Source organism: Nannobrachium achirus (assembly GCF_963921795.1).
Source record: "Nannobrachium achirus genome assembly, chromosome: 16".
Classification (NCBI taxonomy): domain Eukaryota; kingdom Metazoa; phylum Chordata; class Actinopteri; order Myctophiformes; family Myctophidae; genus Nannobrachium; species Nannobrachium achirus.
This window is the reverse complement of record NC_137823.1, coordinates 21085560-21105172: the sequence shown is the minus strand read 5'-3', so window position 1 is coordinate 21105172 and position 19613 is coordinate 21085560. Positions and strand designations below refer to the sequence as shown.

Here is a 19613-nt window from a genome sequence, read left to right as displayed (position 1 = left end):
CGGGTCCAGGCACATTCATTCATTCATTCATTCATTCAAATCACTGGCGTAAACAACATCAGAGAAAAAAGCCCAAATAACACTTTAGAAACAATCCCTAAGATAAGCAACTATAAATGCTTACAAGCGACTTTACAGGAAAAACAAGCCCAAAGTCACTTGTAATAAAACGCAGACCTGGCAACACTGGCCATGATCACAAGCTTCTCCGCCCTCCTGGTGGAGATAAAAACCAAACAAAGCTAGTTAAATGGTAAATGGTGCATTTATAGCACCTTTATCCAAGGCGCATTACAGAGATGTGCATTACATTCACCCATTTACACACACAGTCATTCATACACCGATGGCAGAGGAAACCATGCAAGGCACAAACCTGCTCACCGGGAGCAACTGGGCCCGGGATCGAACTGGGAACCCTCCGGGAACCCTCCGTGTTCTAAGACGGCAACTCTAGCCCTGAGCCACTGACGCCCAGTGGGGTCAATGCCATTTCCTGATGTTTTCAACAGGGGGCGCCACACTGCTGTTCTGTGTTAAAGCATGAGAGGGACTGGAAAACTGACCACTGCTCATTGGGTGATGAGACTGTAGTAGTAAGAGGTGATACTGCTGTAATCAGTTCATTTTCAAGAATATAATATTGATTAATGAATCATGATTTTGATCACATCAACTGATCAATGTTAAGCCAGTGTGGTTTATGTGTGTGAGTGTGTTTTATTACAGAAAGTACAAAGGGTAAAGTTCACACACACACACACACACACACACACACACACACACACACACACACACACACACACACACACACAGCGAGAGAGGGGGGAGACTGGGCCTAGTTGCTAATCCTCTAGTAATCACAAGGTTTGACTACTCCAACAGATCAAAGTTCACCTCGTCAACAGCAGTAGCACCGCATTTCTCTGCTAGAAAGGGAGACAAAATGAGGACAACTAACTCCCCAGACAAACTAAATGAACATTTTTGAAGAGTGGCAGAACTTTTGGAAGTGCTCTAGGCTTAGATTGTGTTTCCAAGAAGTCAAGGTTGTCAAGTTCAACTTTTTTTCAAATCTGAGCTTTCTTTTCCCTCTGTGGAACGATATCTGTGGATTATTTCCCATACCTTCTGCTCCACAACTGGAATGTTATGGACGGAATCTACAAGTTGAATCAGATCTTAAATACAAAGGTAGTCTTGTGTATTAATATGCATTAGACTGGTGGTGCTACTGTAGGTGACTAATATCTCCATAGAAATTCAATTCAGCTGCATTCAAAGTCTGGATGATAAAGGAACTGTTGTACTAGCAAGGATCTTTTGCAAGGATTCTACCATCAATCTCCATTGACTTCCAATCAGATTCTGCACACTTGTGTGCATCAAAACAGTGAGTATATAGGCCTACATACTTTTGCTTTTGTCTGGTTCATGTAATAACTTGAGATTTCGAGTGTTTGAAAATTCTCATATTATATTGCCACTGCCCAAAGTATGGCAAGGCAACAGGTTAGCAGTCTGCGTTGTCTAAAGTCAACGCTAACCCAAACTAACCTCAACTCATACAGTAAATGTCACCATGACATTTAAACAACTGTTCTACAATACCACTGATCATAGGAACAAGACGGACTACAGACTGCAGCATCTGTATATTAATGAGGATTCAGGGCAAAACTGACATAGTGTTCTTAAATACCACTGGAAATTACTACTGTATGCTGGGGCAAGAAATTGCTCTATTACGAATCCGCTGTTTTAGATTTTTAACAACATTGTTACATTTCATTATGTTCTAAATAATATATGAAGTTACACGGATAACACCCTGAACTGAATATACTGTACTGTAACGCACAGTTAAAGCATACTATATAAATTGGACCAAAATCGGGTAAATTACCACAACATCATATAGTATCATCAGTATGCATCTATGGGTACATGGAAAAGCATATACACATTTGAGATATTATTATTATTGCTATTATACAGTATGATGTCTCTGTGTCCCATCCAGACACAGTATGCAGGTGCTGAGTGGACCCTGGGCTGACCTGGCTCTGCTCTTCAGACAGATAGACAGTCAGACAGACAGCTCTCTACCTGTCTGTCTGTTAGTCCTGCTGTTGTTTCTGTCTGTCTGCCTCCTACTGGTACAGCTGACTGTCTACCTCACATGGAAACTCAGAGAGGGTGGGCTCATGATCACATCTTAATGTCTCCTGTTTAAATGTGTTCACAAGATAAATGTATATATTACGGTACAGGCTTTATCCCACTGGGGCATCACACTATAGCCTAGTAGACCTAGAAGTATTCAGAGAAGCCTTGGGTAATAAGGTTCCTTTACATTTAAACTTGACATTGTTCCATACACAGTGACAGGCTCACTTCAAAGTTTCAACTTACTTCAAAGTGCAAGCGAATTTCTAGCGTTGGTGAATGTGAAAACACTGTTTCCTGACATGTAGAGGTTTCCTGTCATGCTGAAAATAAGCTCAAGCTCACAGTGCGTGGCATCGGCTCCCTCAATAAAGCACTAACCATGTACAATGATGTCATTTCATTCTGTGTTGTTGTAGTCAAGTCACTTTTAAACCACATCCTCTGTCAAAAGCTGGCCTTCCCTCTGCAGTCTTTCATTTCACACATAAGGCTGTTTACATGTTAGCTCTAGTTTATCTTCTATTCTAGTTAAACCACAAAGAACCCTTAAATATTACTCAAATTAATTAACGCTTAATTGTCATATGTTTTATCACTTATTCACAAACAACACACCTATTATCTCCATTAATCTTCTCATCCTCGTTCCTCTTTCTCTTATAGTTGAAGCTCAGCTGTCAGAACTTCCACAGCAGAGAAGCACCACCATCTACTGGCCACGGAACAGAACTACACCCCCTAGACATAGACAGCACTGGTTCACAGCCACCAACCACCACCTGACAGAACACACACAAGACACTTCATGAAGCTGCTAGTTAAACTACTGGTGGTGGTTCGAAAGGATTACTATGAGGAAACCATGGGGAGATGTATTGTTACTGGGCTATTCTGAACATACTAATGGGCAATAAATGGCTATAACTTCTATTGTTGGTGAAAACACGACTGGTTTACCGAAAATATTGCCTTTTGAGGAAACTTTTCCATTTGTGTAGCATCCAGCTGTGACAATGTACTGGTTTTATCATCACTAATGCAAACATGTATCTTCACAATTTTACAAGTTGAAATATCAGAGCTACACTCTACAGGACTGCTGTTATGCAAATTATAAACCAAAAATATTTTATTCATGCATGTTCCACTACTCCATTCATGTTCCACTTCTATATACCCTGAGGTCAGTATTATACTAAGTACAGAGGTGTTTCATTGTCCATTTACTGTACCTATAATGTATAGCTAGTCCACACTTCTTTTATTTATGTAACTTATTTGGTTTTTGTTTTGTTTCCTATCTATTCTGTATACATGTATTTGTGTATTGTGTATGACTTTTCAGGCTTGACCTTTTGTGCAGATTGCACAAAGGTGCTACAGTATATGTGTTCACTTCATTTGTGAGCTTTTGTTAGCTTAGTAGTAGTAGCAAACTGAAAGTAAACTGGCTCTTGGTTCCATACTTTTTGGCACAATTATCATTTTAATAAAAGCTGGCTTTATATTTCAAAACAAATGACCTACATATCTTTGAATAAATAAGCTTTGGATACCTATATTTTTGTGCGCTGAAGCTGGAATTCTGATATCCCTAATGGTGACAGTATCATTAGGCTACAGTATTGTCACAAACAAGGTTGATAGGACAGCAATGAATACAGCCATGAAGATATTCTCTTCCGTTTTATGCACAGAGGTCAACATGTGATTTAATCAGGATCAATTATGAACATAATTATGATGAGAAGTATTAGGAATGTTGCTTTTTTTAAATCACTGAGCTTTGGCCAAATCATACTGGTACTTTTACTGGAAATGTGAATGGGATGTGGACGTGAATTTGGTCAAAATAAAATGACAGTGGATGTTCTTGGTGGTGCAAGGTCTAAAGCTGCTGTGCTGTAAATGAGTCATTCTACCACTTTTTCTAGTCACATGTTCAAATACTGGATTCTGATTGGCTAAATTCCGGAGGTTATGGCAGAACAACCGCCGCAGTTGTGTGAGGACGAGATCAATGCGCCTCAGTGTACATCCGGGGACTTCAGGAGGTAGTCGGAACACCTTTCCCCCAACCAACATATGACGGTCGTAGCGGTCCTATGTTTACTAACGTGCGTACGACGTCGCCGATTTATTTGGATCCAATGCAATCCGCCAACTTTAAAGCCCCTTTTCTCTGAACCTATGCCTTTCTGGAAGCGAACAGCCTCTATTTACGGCCGGAACGGTCCTTCTAACTGACGTTAGCTTAGCTGTATGCTAGACATCTTTCTCTGCATGGAGTTGGCGTCATCTGGTGGTGAGTAGAAGATGTTGTTTGTGGAACTATTTGCTGTCGTCGCGGAAGTTTTATAGGCAATAATGATTGTAACTTAATATCCTTGCAAGTTACAACTATGTGTTTTCTTTCATGTATACGGAAAAAAGTGGTAGAAAAGCTATTTACCACTCGGGGTCGGACATTATGCTCTGATAATGTCCTGTGTGAGGGTGTGATCGGACGAGGCGAAGCAATTTACTCGGGGTAAATTGCTTACTTTTCTGTACATTAGGCAGATAATGTTCCCATTTTGCATTCTGCAGTCACTGTTGAAAGTCATTGTGGTCAATGTTGTGATCACACATTTAACGGTACGCCTATGCAGAACTGCACGGGCACAATGAGTGTCTGAGTTTGTGTATTTCCTTTTGTACTTCCTTGTTCTCAGACTATTATGCCAACCAGACACAGACAGACATGATCATATTGTGTTAAACCAATACGTTTATGGTTATCTAGTAATCGTAATTATTTGGATAAAATCAATATAGAAGAAGAATATACAACATAGTTACTATTTGTACTCAATAGCTTGTCAAGCCTCTCATCCTTGTAAGATGTCTACAGATATTTATTCCATGCCAGACTTGACAAAGAAGGTGAGACATAGGGATGGAGACAGAGGACAGAGAGTGGACACTGAGGACAGAGGACAGTTTGAGGAGAGAGTGGTGGACATCTATGACAGTGTGGACGTTGTCCCTGGACCACAGGAGGACATGAGGGACAACACAGCAGGAAGACAGACTCAGGGTGAGTCTGATTTTCATTCAGGTTTTAACAACATTTAACAATACAGTATATCCTTCACTATATCATTCATGTGTACGGTAGATGCCTTTCTAGAGAGATTTTGGTCAGTTCAAAGCACTGTGGTGGTCAGGTTGGGTGTAGCTCTCTGTCACTGAACACCTAGCTTTACTTTCTGTTTCAGGACAGCGGCAGCACCCTAGCCCAGTGAAAAGACGTTCCAGAGTTGTTGCAGTGTGTCTGGGGATGCTGTGTCTTATGCTGCTGGGTGGGAACATAGGCCAGGCCGTGTACTGTGAGTATTCCATCACATCATTTTCCCACAATGATGTTTGACCTCATGGTGAACAGCAGCAACAACTGTGTTTATCATCACAATATCTGTCCTTTGCAGATAATTCAGTCATTAACCACCTGACCCTGAAGGGGGAGCAGCTAAACACTGACTACACCAACCTGACCCTGGAGAGAAATCAACTACAGATCAACTACACCAACCTGACCCTGGAGAGAAATCAACTACAGATCAACTACACCAACCTGACCCTGGAGAGAAATCAACTACAGATCAACTACACCAACCTGACCCTGGAGAGAAATGCATTAAATGCCTCCTACACCAACCTGATCCTGGCAAGAAATCAATTAAACACCTCCAACAACAACCTGATGCTGGAAAAGGAGAAGTTAAAAAGTGAAGTAAACCAGCTTAAAGCAGGTGCGTGAGGTTACAGACAGGAATATATTTGTGTATTGTTATTGAATTACTCATGTACTCACAAATCAGAATTGATAGTCAACAGTGTCTGCAGCATGATGTCAGACCAGGGCTTGATTAGTGAGAGAGAGAAAGAGAGACAGAGAGAGAGAGCGGCAGAAAGACAGACAGAGGGACAGAGAGGTTGAGGGAAAGCATTAATACACCCGTTGACAGACAGCTCTGCACTCTAACAAGGCACAAATTATATAACTAGCATAGGAAAGTTGCAAACTGTAGTCTGCACCTCCCACCCCCAATATAAAAACACTGCTATGAATAGAGATAAGAGAAACAGGAGGGTCGATGGCAAGACAGTGGTGGATAATACAAAAAATTAATTAAAACAAAAAAGCATTTTATGTTGCATCTGTTACATGAAAGTAGGTTGTCAGTCATGTATGTCAATGGGAATACTAACATGGCAATTCATTTACACCGACATTGTGACATCAGACAGTTTGTCAATACAATAGGTGGAACTAGATAAACTAAACACGCACGTTACAAACGCGTGTATTGTGAAATAAATCACCATGGTGACTGGTACATTTATTGCCCCAGATATGAGACTAGTGTAAAACAGGGTTTATGAACATGCTTAATGTAATTGAGCTCTGGTGCACTTATCCTTCACCAACAGTTTATTTTGTTAGCATTTGTATCAGTACGTAACTAGTACCAGTAAGACTCCCTAAATCGGGAGATAAGCGACCGTCAGGTCGCATACACAAACTTTAGAAGGCAATGGTAGCCAATCAGGAGTGAATATGGGAAATGGGACAGATCCATGTTGATGACATGACTTTAGAGATACTGTGTACCGCTTTGTGTGATTTTAAGGCAAAATCTGTAGGAGCCAAGGACCAAAAATGTGTTTTGCAAGAATGGGCCTCATGGTGGCGCTAGAGGGCCATGTGAGAAATGAGGGCCAAGGAATGTGTGTGCAAAGGTTGGCAGGATCGGGGCAACGGTGGCGGAGATATGAGTAGGGCAAAAGTGTGATGTGTGACGTGTGACAGACTAACAGACTGACATACTGACAGACAGCCGGTGAGGTTCTGATAGAAACTGCGACCTGACGGTCGCAACAATACTACATTTATCATTTTAAAAGGGTCGGTTTTTATTGTATATGCTGCTGAGAAGCCAGAAGATCAAGTATAGCTCCATGAGTGTAAAGGAAGTAGGCCTACAATTATTAAAATAAAATGAAGATATACTGTACATGGTTATGGAAATGTAATAGTTTTGAAAATTGAAATGAAAGCCATTGTTCTTGTTTAAAGCTATACTGTGTAAGATGCCCAACTAGTGGTCATTAGCCCTATAGCAAACCGCGGTCGCGTCCGCGTCTTTCGGCCGTTTTTCGTACCTTCAGACCCCCGCGTCTGCCTCCACCTCGCTGAGATCTATCTTTAGAGGGGTCCCTTGTTCCTGTGCGTTCAGTAATTCCAGAGATACGGACTCCTTCACCCTGCCTGGTAGGCGAAATTACCTAGAGACGGGATGGTACAAACGAATACCAGTAGAGTCGCCGAAATGAAGGTCGCCCGGAATGGTCGCCGACAAGTGTCGCCGACGTGTTTGGAATAGTCGCCTGGCGTTATAGAAAACTCATCCAGGCAGTGAGAAATCTCATCGAGAATGGTCGCCGACGTGTTTGGAATAGTCGCCTATATTTATAAACCATTATAGACAACAAAGGTATAAAGGGAGTGAGTGAGTGAGTGAGTGAGTGAGTGGGGTATATATTTATAAACCATTATAGCCTACTTAGCATTTAAAACTCTGATGCCCAAAATAGACAACAAAGGGAGCGAGTGTAGGCTACCCTACCCATATGTCACCCATTCACACGTTACAGTAGTATACTACTACATGTTTTGTACCTGTGCTATTTAGAGAAACTATAGGGTCTAAGCTTTATAACTGTACAAGCTGGCTGCTGGCAACTTTGTCTCTGACCAACGACTACAACGTATTGGATGCACAGATCGCTTCGTTGGGATTAAAACCGCTCGTAGTCCTACCATAGTGGTGCGGTGGTACGTGGCTTTGGAAATAAACGTCATGAAACTTTACCTTTTTCTATGCAAACTTCTAATAAAGTCTTCAATCAATCCATTTCATCCTCCATGACACAAACTACTTTAACCGAGCCTATGCTCGCGCCTCCGACCAAGACGACACGAGGAAAACAGTGTGCATGCACTTCGTGCAGCTGTCAGTGTGTGCGAGGGACGTGCAGAGAATGTTAGAGAGGCAGGGGCTGACACTTCTAAAAGAGGTCAATTCTTTCAACATACTTGCATTCAAGTTCAGGAGCTGCATTCAGGTATATGGCACGGAAAAGGGCGTTTGCATTTCTTTCACCATAGTAAAAAAAAACGCATTCATGGTCTAGACTGGAGAGCAGTAATGGCGAGTGCCAATGTGCGGCCGGAGGGCACTTTTTACCAGTGGATAAAAGGGCAGGGGCTCAAGCCCCTTTGATGTCTAATGTGTGCACGTGCCACTATGTGCTGAGTCGCGGCTCGCAACATGATGCTGTCAGACAGTAAAATAAAACTTTGTGGATATAGTTTGATATAATTAGGCCTACATTTCTGTTGATGTTTCAACCAAGGGACGAGTTTATTTTATTTGTGATTCCCCCAAAACACTCATGATAGCTGATACAACAGAAGTAAATGACATTTCACAGAAGATCTTTTTAATTAAAATGGTCGGATATTTTCACTACTTCATAATTATATTTTTTTATTTATGGAATTTCTTGTGATGTGTTTGCTTGACTGAAAATAATAATAGGCCTACATAATCAAGCGGTCGATCGGTGAACTGATGCACAGAGGAGGCATATAGCCTACACACTGGACCCATTGTACTATAGGCCTAGCTATAGCCTAGCTTTTGTCTTGAAATAAAAGATAATTTGACAGACAACAGCCTGCATACTGACCATAATGGAATGTTATTGCAGTCGGGGTTAGGCTATATTTCTTGCAAAAGATTTTAAGACAACGGGTGTGTCCGCATAACCTTATATAACGAAGTTGCTTTCATACTAGCTTTTTATTAGTGAACTAAAACAATATTTGACAGATATGACTAGCTTATACATTTTAGTTATGAATTGGAATGTTATATTATAGCAATTGATGCAACAATGATGTGTGGAACACTAATGGAGAGACATGGCACGCATTACGCGTCGTGCGTAATGCCATCCAGCCCATTTAATTGCGTTTTGCCATTGCCATATGGACAGAGAGATTTCTCACACGGGGCCATGTAGAAGTAATCAAAGCCATCAGCTGTAGCCTGTAAATGATCAGTCAATCAATTAAAAGGGTACCCACGTCCGTTTAGTTTGGCAGGTCCTGTGCAGGGCTGCAGGCTGAGTTTCAATTGTTTTTTACCGTCATATCAGACAGCGATTTATCTCCGACACAAATTGCCTATTATAGGCCTATTGTAATAGCCTACAATAATTGGCTGGGATGTAGGCCTAATATTACAATTAGTGTGATGATATTGTATAATAGGCAATTTGTGTCGGAGATAAATCGCTGTCTGATATGACGGTAAAAAACAATTGAAACTCAGCCTGCAGCCCTGCACAGGACCTGCCAAACTAAACGGACGTGGGTACCCTTTTAATTGATTGACTGATCATTTACAGGCTACAGCTGATGGCTTTGATTACTTCTACATGGCCCCGTGTGAGAAATCTCTCTGTCCATATGGCAATGGCAAAACGCAATTAAATGGGCTGGATGGCATTACGCACGACGCGTAATGCGTGCCATGTCTCTCCATTAGTGTTCCACACATTGCATCAATTGCTATAATATAACACCCCTTGTCTTAAAATCTTTTGCAAATTAAAAAGATCTTCTGTGAAATGTAATTTACTTCTGTTGTATCAGCTATCATGAGTGTTTTATATGGATATGGGGGAATCACAAACTCGTCCCTTGGTTGAAACATCAACAGAAATGTAGGCCTAATTATATCAAACTAGACCTATATCTACACAGTTTTATTTTACTGTCTGACAGGCATCATGTTGCGAGCCGCGACTCAGCACATAGTGGCATCGTTTGTGTCATGGAGGATGAAATGGATTGATTGAAGACTTTATAGTTTGCATAGAAAAAGGTAAAGTGTCATGACGTTTATTTCCAAAGCCACGTCGTTGCGAGCCGCGACTCAGCACATAGTGGCATCGTTTGTGTCATGGAGGATGAAATGGATTGATTGAAGACTTTATAGTTTGCATAGAAAAAGGTAAAGTGTCATGACGTTTATTTCCAAAGCCACGTCCTACCACCGCACCACTGTGGTAGGACTACGAGCGGTTTTAATCCCAACGAAGCGATCTGTGCAGTCAGACGTGCTGCTATTAAATCTGCAGATCCAATACGTTTGTTTCTCTCGCAAATGACAATCTGGCAACACCACTGGCTGGCTGCTGCTGCGTCTCTGATTTCCTCTATCCCAACATAACCGCAATTTAGCTCATGTGTTTAAAGCAACAGTTGAGGGGCCAGGATGTTTAACAGAAGACAGGTACAGCTACAGTTATAAGCTTATGTAACGTGTGAATGGGTGACATATGAACACTCACTTGAATACTGGGCATCAGAGTTTTAAATGCTAAGTAGGCTACACTCACTTGAATACCCCTCCCTCACTCACTCACTCACTCACTCACTCACTTCCTTTATACCTTGTTGTCTATAATGGTATAAATATAGGCGACTAAGTAGGCTACACTCACTTGAATACCCCTCACTCACTCACTCACTCACTCACTCACTCCCTTTATACCTTGTTGTCTATAATGGTATAAAAATAGGCGACTATTCCAAAAACGTCGGCGACACTGTCGGCGACATGTAAAAGCTGTCGGCGACAATTCCAAATCAGGCAGGCGAGAATTCCACCGAAATTGGTGAGCCTTCCTCGGCGACTCTTCCACGTTTTCCGGCGACCTTCATTTCGGCGAGATTACCTGTTACCGGTACGAATGGGTGACAACAAATATGGCAGCCATAGCGACCCCACTTCAAGATGCGCTGTGATTGGCCGGCAGTTGTATAACCCTCGCTGTGATTGGCCGGTAGTGTGATGACGCAATTTTGGCGCGAGATCCGGTCCCCGGCAAGGATCACAGTTTACATATAGAGAAGGCTTTACAGGCTGAAATTCACGGCGCGGATCTTCTAAAACTTTTGTGATTTAATAGTTAGGAGAATTTTAAGATTTGTTTTATAAAAAAAGTTACATAGTACAACTTTAACAAATCGGCCTAATAATGATCTCTAAGGGAGTCTTTAACTCTTTATTCTATGGTTTGTCTCATAATTATTTGGGTAAGAGACCTAAAACAACACAATTCTGTTACTTTGGTATTTTCTTACTCAGGTTTTGTATTTGACTATAGACTGTTAGAACTAATCCATCATTAAAACTGTCTGATGTTTAGTCAAGTCGTGTCCTGATGGATGGATGAAGTTTGGAGGCCGCTGTTACTACAGATCTACCGAAGAGAAAACTTGGGAGGAAAGCGGCAAAGGATGCCAGAAGGCAGGAGCACATCTGATGTCCATTAACAATGAAGCAGAACAGGTTAGTGTGTGTGAACGTGGCCACGTCTCCATCATTCACATACATGCATGTGATGTAATTCTGTGATTATAGTATTAGTGAAGAATGAATGTATTAGATAATTAATTATCATTCATGTACCAATGACCAGGAATTAATCAGAAGACTAAGCCATGGGTGTGACGTACCAACACAGGAGACTTGGATTGGTCTGAAAAAGACTGGGAGCAAATGGACCTGGATGGATGGATCACTGATGACAACACAGTGAGACATTTTAGTCTTTCTACGTTTTCTATTGTAATCCTATCAACGTCACTGTACTGTATGTGTGAGACTGAGTGGATGTGGTTAAATATACATATTATATTATGTTGTTTACTCTGCAGGTACTGGGGCCGTGGATATCCTATGAACCCTGCATACCGGAAATGTGCATACTACTGGCAAAATGATGGACTATTGTACAATGGACCGTGTTCAGATAAAAGAACCTGGATCTGTGAGAAGTGATGTTTCTCTTAACTTGATGACACTGCAGTGTTAGTGCTCTGCTTTGTGAAGTTAAACAGTAATTAGCAGTTTACCGCATAACTAAACATTGTACCACCAATTATCTATACAATCAGCAACTATTATGACTGTCTGGCTATTATTTTTTACTTAAGGACACAGTTAATGGGTAGGTGGGGGTGCTCCCCACTGGCAGGTGAGCCCGTAGAGTGCAACAGCATGGGACAGAACCCCCCCCCCCCCCCTAGCTGTGTTGATGTTATTTAATTGAATTCTACTTTGCAACTTATGCCAATTGTACTGTCTTTGCCATTTACCTTTTTTCTTTTATTTTTTTCTTTGTTATTATTGCATTGTTGCCACACTGTTAAGGAAAATCATTTCACTGCCTGCAAACTGTATTGTACTGTATGAGACAAAATACTTGTATTCTTAGTGTTTACTTATAACTTATTGTAGCCTACTGTATGAACTTGTAAACTGAACAGTGGAAGTAATTAATAAAACTGTATTTGACAATAGCATTATTCCAGTCTTGAAGGACTTTCTTTATGTTTTCTTGTCACTTTCTGTCTGTCTATCTTAACAAATATGATGAAGTAAAATGATGAATGAAGAGCTTCTTACAATTAAAATGAAAAGGCCATTAAGTAATTTGACAAAATACAAAATATATACAGTATATAACTAGAAATCTGACCTCATGAGAGACCACATGATTGAGTTCTCCATTGGACAGAAATGTAAACAGCACAAGATACATTCATACATTTAGGCTAAAAGGATAACAGTAAAACAAAAAAGATATGTCCTGGGGACTTGTTTCCATTGTGGTCCTATGATGTCTGCCAGGAGGCATGTCGTACCTCCCTCTGTCTGTATGGGGCATGAGATGACAATGTTTTAGGGTTGTGTGAGCATGTATGAAAAGGAGCAATGGGGCTTTAAGGGACATAAAGGATTGTTATGACATCATTGTACTCATTCAGAGCAGCAGCAAAGATGAGCAGCAGCACACACCAAAAAGTTGATGCCGAGAACCAGCACATGGACAAATGATTTTACTTTCATTTTACCATCTCATGCAAATTCAATACCATTTTAATTTGCCAGAAAACAGTGTCAGTTGTTAAGATCGACAATATAAGTGCCAATGAAAGACATAAGTTATCAAATATCATACATTTTGTCATTTTATTAACTGGCCCCTGGCCATTCTTGTAATGTGGCCCACAGGTTCAGCTATTTGAGTATCCCTGATATATGGGACCAGACTTGCAATCCATACTTTATTGTACTACACAGGCAGGGTTGTTAGGGTTACTTTTAAAAAGGAATCCCCTACAGTTACAAGTTACTTGCAAAGAAAATGTAGTCGGTAACGTAATCTGATTATCACAATTTAAAAAGTAACTACTAGTTACTTTCAGTTACTTTTGGATTACCGTTTAGAAAAACTCTCTAATTAAATAAAACATGTTTTACCATTGATAACTAGACAAGAATATTGAGCGAATGAAATTAGGAAAAGGACAACAGAATTTTACTTAAGCGAAGTGGCAGTACTTTACGCTGATTCGATTTGATTATTTTATTGTTTGGCGTTATAATTTATTTGTAAAATTGATGAGGGCAAGGGGAGAATGTACTCCAGCATGTAACCCCCATCATTCAGATCCGTTACTGTAATCCAGATTACACATTTTAAAACGTAACCTGAGACTTTACAAGTTACCTGTTTTTTGTAATCTGATTACGTAATCCCGTTACATGTAATCCGTTACTTAACAACCCTGTACACAGGCTTATGACACCGTCTCATATTTTGACACTACTTGCATTTTCTCTGCACTCTGTCGGAGGAAACTGAGACGGGAGCTGTCAATTTTATCAACAAATTGGCAAGTTAACGTCATTCACAGGAATGTACTGTAATAAAGTGTACAATGCAAAGAACTAAGCCTATACAGTTGTTTGATTCGGCTTGATTTAGATAATATCTCAGGTGAAAGAAAATATAATTTAATTCAATTCAACTGTTGCTTGTTCAAGTGATTACTTTGTGCATGATTACACTGTGCAAATGATCATGATGTCATCATAGTATCATAGTATATTGTGTCAAATGGTCATGTTCCATCCAGACACAGTATGCAGGTGCTGAGTAGCCTCGTACCCGCCCCTCTTCCAGAAACCATTTCATTTATGGAAGTTGGTCGTTTACTAGGCTAGGTGCTGAGTGGACCCTGGGCTGACCTGGCTCTGCTCTTCAGACAGACAGACAGACAGACAGACAGACAGACAGACAGACAGACAGACAGACAGACAGACAGACAGACAGACAGACAGACAGACAGACAGCTCTCTACCTGTCTGTCTGTTAGTCCTGCTGCTGTTTCTGTCTGTCTGCCTCCTACTGGTACAGCTGACTGTCTACCTCACATGGAAACTCAGAGAGGGTGGGCTCATGATCACATCTTAATGTCTCCTGTTTAAATGTGTTCACAAGATAAATGTGTATTTACTGTACAAGCTTTATCCCACTGGGGCAGCACACTATAGCCGAGTAGGCCTATATTCAGAGAAGCCTTGGGCAATAAAGTCCCTTTTACATTTAAACTTGACATTGTTCAATACACACTCACTTACAACTTACTTTAAAGTGCAAGCAAATTTAGCGTTGGTAAATGTGAAAACATTGTTTCCTGACATGTAGAGGTTTCCTGTCATGCTGAAAATAAGCTCAAGCTCACAGTGCGTAGCATCGGCTCCTTCATTAAAGCACTAACCATGTACAATGATGTCATCTCATTCTGTGCTGTTGTAGTCAAGTCACTTTTAAACCACATCCTCTGTCACAAGCTGGCCTTCCCTCTGCAGGCTTTCATTTCGCATAAGGCTGTTGACATGTTACCTCTAGTTTCTCTTCTACTCCAGTTAATCCCTTAAATATGACTCAAATTAATGATCACTTATCAGGGGCGCTGGAACTCCCAAATCCCAAGGGGAGCTGAGCCTGGAGGAGTGCATGCGTGCGGCCCATGGCCGCACGCCGAAAATTCACGTTTTTTATCCGGTTTTGGGTTATTTTTATTACGGTTTCGGGTGCTTATTCCCCGCACAACGGTGTAACAAGGAGCTATATAGTTACTAGTTATTTTAGCACACAGTGCAACACACAGCACGCATGCACACACACAGTCACTCACGCACACACTACAAAATCGGGTATTATTTTTGTAACAGTTTTCTACTGTTTTTTATTCCCCATATACAACGGTATACAACAGTGTTAGTTTGCAACAATGAGCCTATAGACACTTTCTAGTTCTCAAATAAATAGACTTTGGTGTGCCATCAAAGCGGGATTTAAATTTGACTTCCCTTCTGACCGGAAGTGGCAAGGTGACCATGTGATTAGGTCACCATGTGATAATCAAATACCTTTTTTCAACATATTTTATTCCCCAAAGTCAAATACATTATTGTTTTAATATAGCTCTGTGTGTGTGTATATATAGGCTTATTTAAAAAAAAAAAAAAAAAAGTTTTTTTCTTTTTTTTTTTTCTCCCCACCACCAGGGGAGCTGCAGCTCCCTCAGCACCCCACTTCCAGCGCCCCTGTCACTTATCCAGAAATACTAAACACACCTATTATCTCCATTAACCTCCTCATCCTTGTTCCTCTGTCTCTTAGTTGAAGCTCAGCTGTCAGACATTCCACAGCAGAGAAGCACCACCATCTACTGGCCACGGAACAGAACTACACCCCCTAGACATAGACATGGCACCCACCTGACATAACACACACAAGACACTTCATGAAGCTGCTAGTTAAACTATGTATTGTTACTGGGCTATTCTGAACATACTAATGGGCAATAAATGGCTATAACTTCTATTATTATTGGTGAAAACACGACTGGTTTACCGAAGATATTGCCTTTTAAAGAAACTTTTCCATTTGTGTAGCATCCAGTTGTGACAATGTACTGGTTTTATCATCACTAATGCAAACATGTATCTTCACAATTTTACAAGTTGAAATATCAGAGCTACACTCTACAGGACTGCTGTTATGCAAATTATAAACCAAAAATATTTTATTCATGCATGTTCCACTACTCCATTCATGTTCCACTTCTATCTACCCTGAGGTCAGTATTATACTAAGTACAGAGGTGTTTCATTGTCCATTTACTGTACCTATAATGTATAGCTACTAGTCCACACTTCTTTTATTTATGTAACTTCTTTGGTTTTTGTTTTGTTTCCTATCTATTCTGTATACATGTATTTGTGTATGACTTGAATTTTATGACATAAATTTCTATTCTTGTACCTGTAACTTTGTAACCTTAACTGCTGTGTGATTCACTAATACAGTTAGCCCATCTCCCATCCATAAATCGTTGCTTTTCAGGCTTGACCTTTTGTGCAGATTGCACAAAGGTGCTACAGTATATGTGTTCACTTCATTTGTGAGCTTTTGTTAGCTTAGTAGTAGGCCTAGTAGCAAACTGAAAGTAAACTGGCTCTTGGTTGTACCTGACCTAAATCCAAGGCCAAATGTAGAATGTATACTATTTCTGCCTTGTCTGCTGTTACTCGAGTTTCTTTTCAATTATATTCTTCCATTACTCAGTAGCAAATCAATTGCATTTTTAATGTTCCATACTTTTTGGCACAATTATCATTTTAATAAAAGCTGGCTTTATATTTCAAAACAAATGACCTACATATCTTTGAATAAATAAGCTTTGGATACCTATATTTTTGTGCGCTGAAGCTGGAATTCTGATATCCCTAATGGTGACAGTATCATTATGCTACAGTATTGTCACAAACAAGGTTGATAGGACAGCAATGAATACAGCCATGAAGATATTCTCTTCCGTTTTATGCACAGAGGTCAACATGTGATTTAATCAGGATCAATTATGAACATAATTATGATGAGAAGTATTAGGAATGTTGCTTTTTTAAAATGACTGAGCTTTGGCCAAAACATATTGGTACTTTTACTGGAAATGGGAATGGGATGTGGACGTCTATTTGGTCAAAATAAAATGATAGAGGATGTTCTTGGTGGTGCAAGGTCTAAAGCTGCTGTGCTGTAAATGAGTCATTTTCTGTACATTAGGCAGATGAAGTTCCCATCTTGCATTCTGCAGTCACTGTTGAAAGTCATTGTGGTCAATGTTGTGATCACACATTTAACGGTACGCCTATCCAGAACTGCACGGGCACAATGTGTGTCTGAGTTTGTGGATTTCCTTTTGTACTTCCTTATTCTCAGACTATTATGCCAACCAGACACAGACAGACGTGATAATATTTTGTTAAACCAATACGTTTATGGTTATCTAGTAATCATAATTATTTGGATATAATCAATATAGGAGAAGAATATACAACATAATTACTATTTGTACTCAATAGCTAGTCAAGCCTTCCTTGTAAGATGTCTACAGATATTTATTCCATGCCAGACTTGACAAAGAAGGTGAGACATAGGGATGGAGACAGAGGACAGAGAGTGGACACTGAGGACAGAGGACAGTTTGAGGAGAGAGTGGTGGACATCTATGAGAGCGTGGACGTTGTCCCTGGACCACAGGAGGACATGAGGGACAACACAGCAGGAAGACAGACTCAGGGTGAGTCTGATTTTCATTCAGGTTTTAACAAAATTTAACAGGCATATATCCTTCACTATATCATTCATGTGTAAATGCATTTTTAGAGAGATTTTGGTCAATTCCAAGCACTGTGGTGGTCTGGTTGGGTGTAGCTCTTCTGTTTCAGGACAGCGGCAGCGCCCTAGCACAGTGAAAAGACGTTCCAGAGTTGTGGCTGTATGTCTGGGGATGCTCTGTCTTATGCTGCTGGGTGTGACCATAGGCCAGGCCGTGCATTGTGAGTATTCCATCAGTCTGCATTCACTCACTCAGGGAGTTTGTTGCCTGATGGGACGTGCTGGCCATTGGGAAAAGCGGGACAACTCCCGAAAGGCCGGCCAGCCATTAAAATAAATGGCCTTCCCACAAAGTAAATATAACTCATGTAATTGGCCCACTGGCTTGTCTCTCATGATCTGAAAAGTCCAGTCTTTGAGTAGCAGCAGCAGCGCTATGGAGATAGATCGCTCTCTATAGCACTGAGTAGCAGCAGCTATAGAGAGAGATCTCTCTCTATAGCACTGAGTAGCAGCAGCTATAGAGAGATCTCTCTCTATAGTGCTGAGTTGCAGCAGCCCACAGAGCCATCACATTGGCCCCACTGGCTTGTCTATCATCTGAATACTGGCCCTCTACTCCCCAGCTTCCTTGACTACTCCTCCTGGATGGTCTACATACATAGTACAACATCATTAGACTCTCTTTATACCAGAAAAACAATGAGACCTAAAATCACAGTAACTGTTTATCGGTTAGTATTTGGGGCCTCGCGGCGCGTCCGGAAGGCGGGAAAAATGTTGTGCGCGGCCGATGCCTGCGCACAATGAGGACCTCTCCAGCTCCTTTTCCCGGGCTGAATCAGGGGCCCAGTACGTACCTGATTTGAAGCTGTGACAAAGGTCACAGTTTCTACTGTAGTGTTGTTTGTATAATATTAATATTAAGGACATTATTAAGGATATTATGTTATAAATATTAAGGACATATCTGGGAATGCCCATATTTGGTAATGCCCATATATGGGCATGTTTTGACATAACATTGTTGACTATCATGCAGAGGTCTCCATATACTGTATGAGTAACTGGCCCCATATACATCACTGGCAAGATGGCCAAGAATTGGCGCGACCTCAGGTCGCATGTCACCCTGAGGTGTCTTACTAGTATTGCATGTATGTGCAAAGTACTATTTTCCCACAGTGATGTTTGACCTCATCATGAACAGCAGCAACAACTGTGTTTAGCACCAAATATTTGTCTTTTGCTGATAATTCAGTCATTAACCACCTGACCCTGAAGGGGAAGCAGCTTAACACTGACTACACCAACCTGACCCGGGAGAGAGATCAACTACAGATCAACTACACCAACCTGACCCAGGAGAGAAATGCATTAAATGCCTCCTACACCAACCTGATCCTGGCAAGAAATCAATTAAATGCCTCCTACAACAACCTGATGCTGGAAAATAACCAGTTAGAAAGTGAAGTAAACAAGCTTAAAGCAGGTGCGTGAAGTTACAAACAGGAATATATTTGTGTATTGTTATTGAATTTCTCATGTTCTTATTACACACCCGTTGACAGACAGCTCTGCACTCTAACAAGGCAGCACAAATGATATAGCCAGCAGGAACGTTGCAAACTGTCGTCTGCACCTCCCACCCCAATATAAAAACCCTACTAAGCCAGAGATAAGAAAACAATTCATACCCCACCTCAGGGGCAGCCGGACAATCACAGAAGATCTCCATGCCATAGCTCCATGATTGTAAACAAAGTAAATAAATAAAT

The 19613-nt window shown here is 40.8% G+C and overlaps 1 long non-coding RNA gene across 1 annotated transcript; it reads left to right on the top strand.

The window, feature by feature from the left end:
- Positions 1 to 902: 902 nt before the first annotated feature.
- LOC308300229 lies at positions 903 to 3618 on the top strand. The gene is made up of 3 exons (XR_013962814.1): positions 903 to 1393; positions 2024 to 2199; positions 2836 to 3618. It is a non-coding gene; the product is annotated as an uncharacterized lncRNA (long non-coding RNA).
- The last annotated feature ends 15995 nt before the right edge of the window (positions 3619 to 19613 follow it).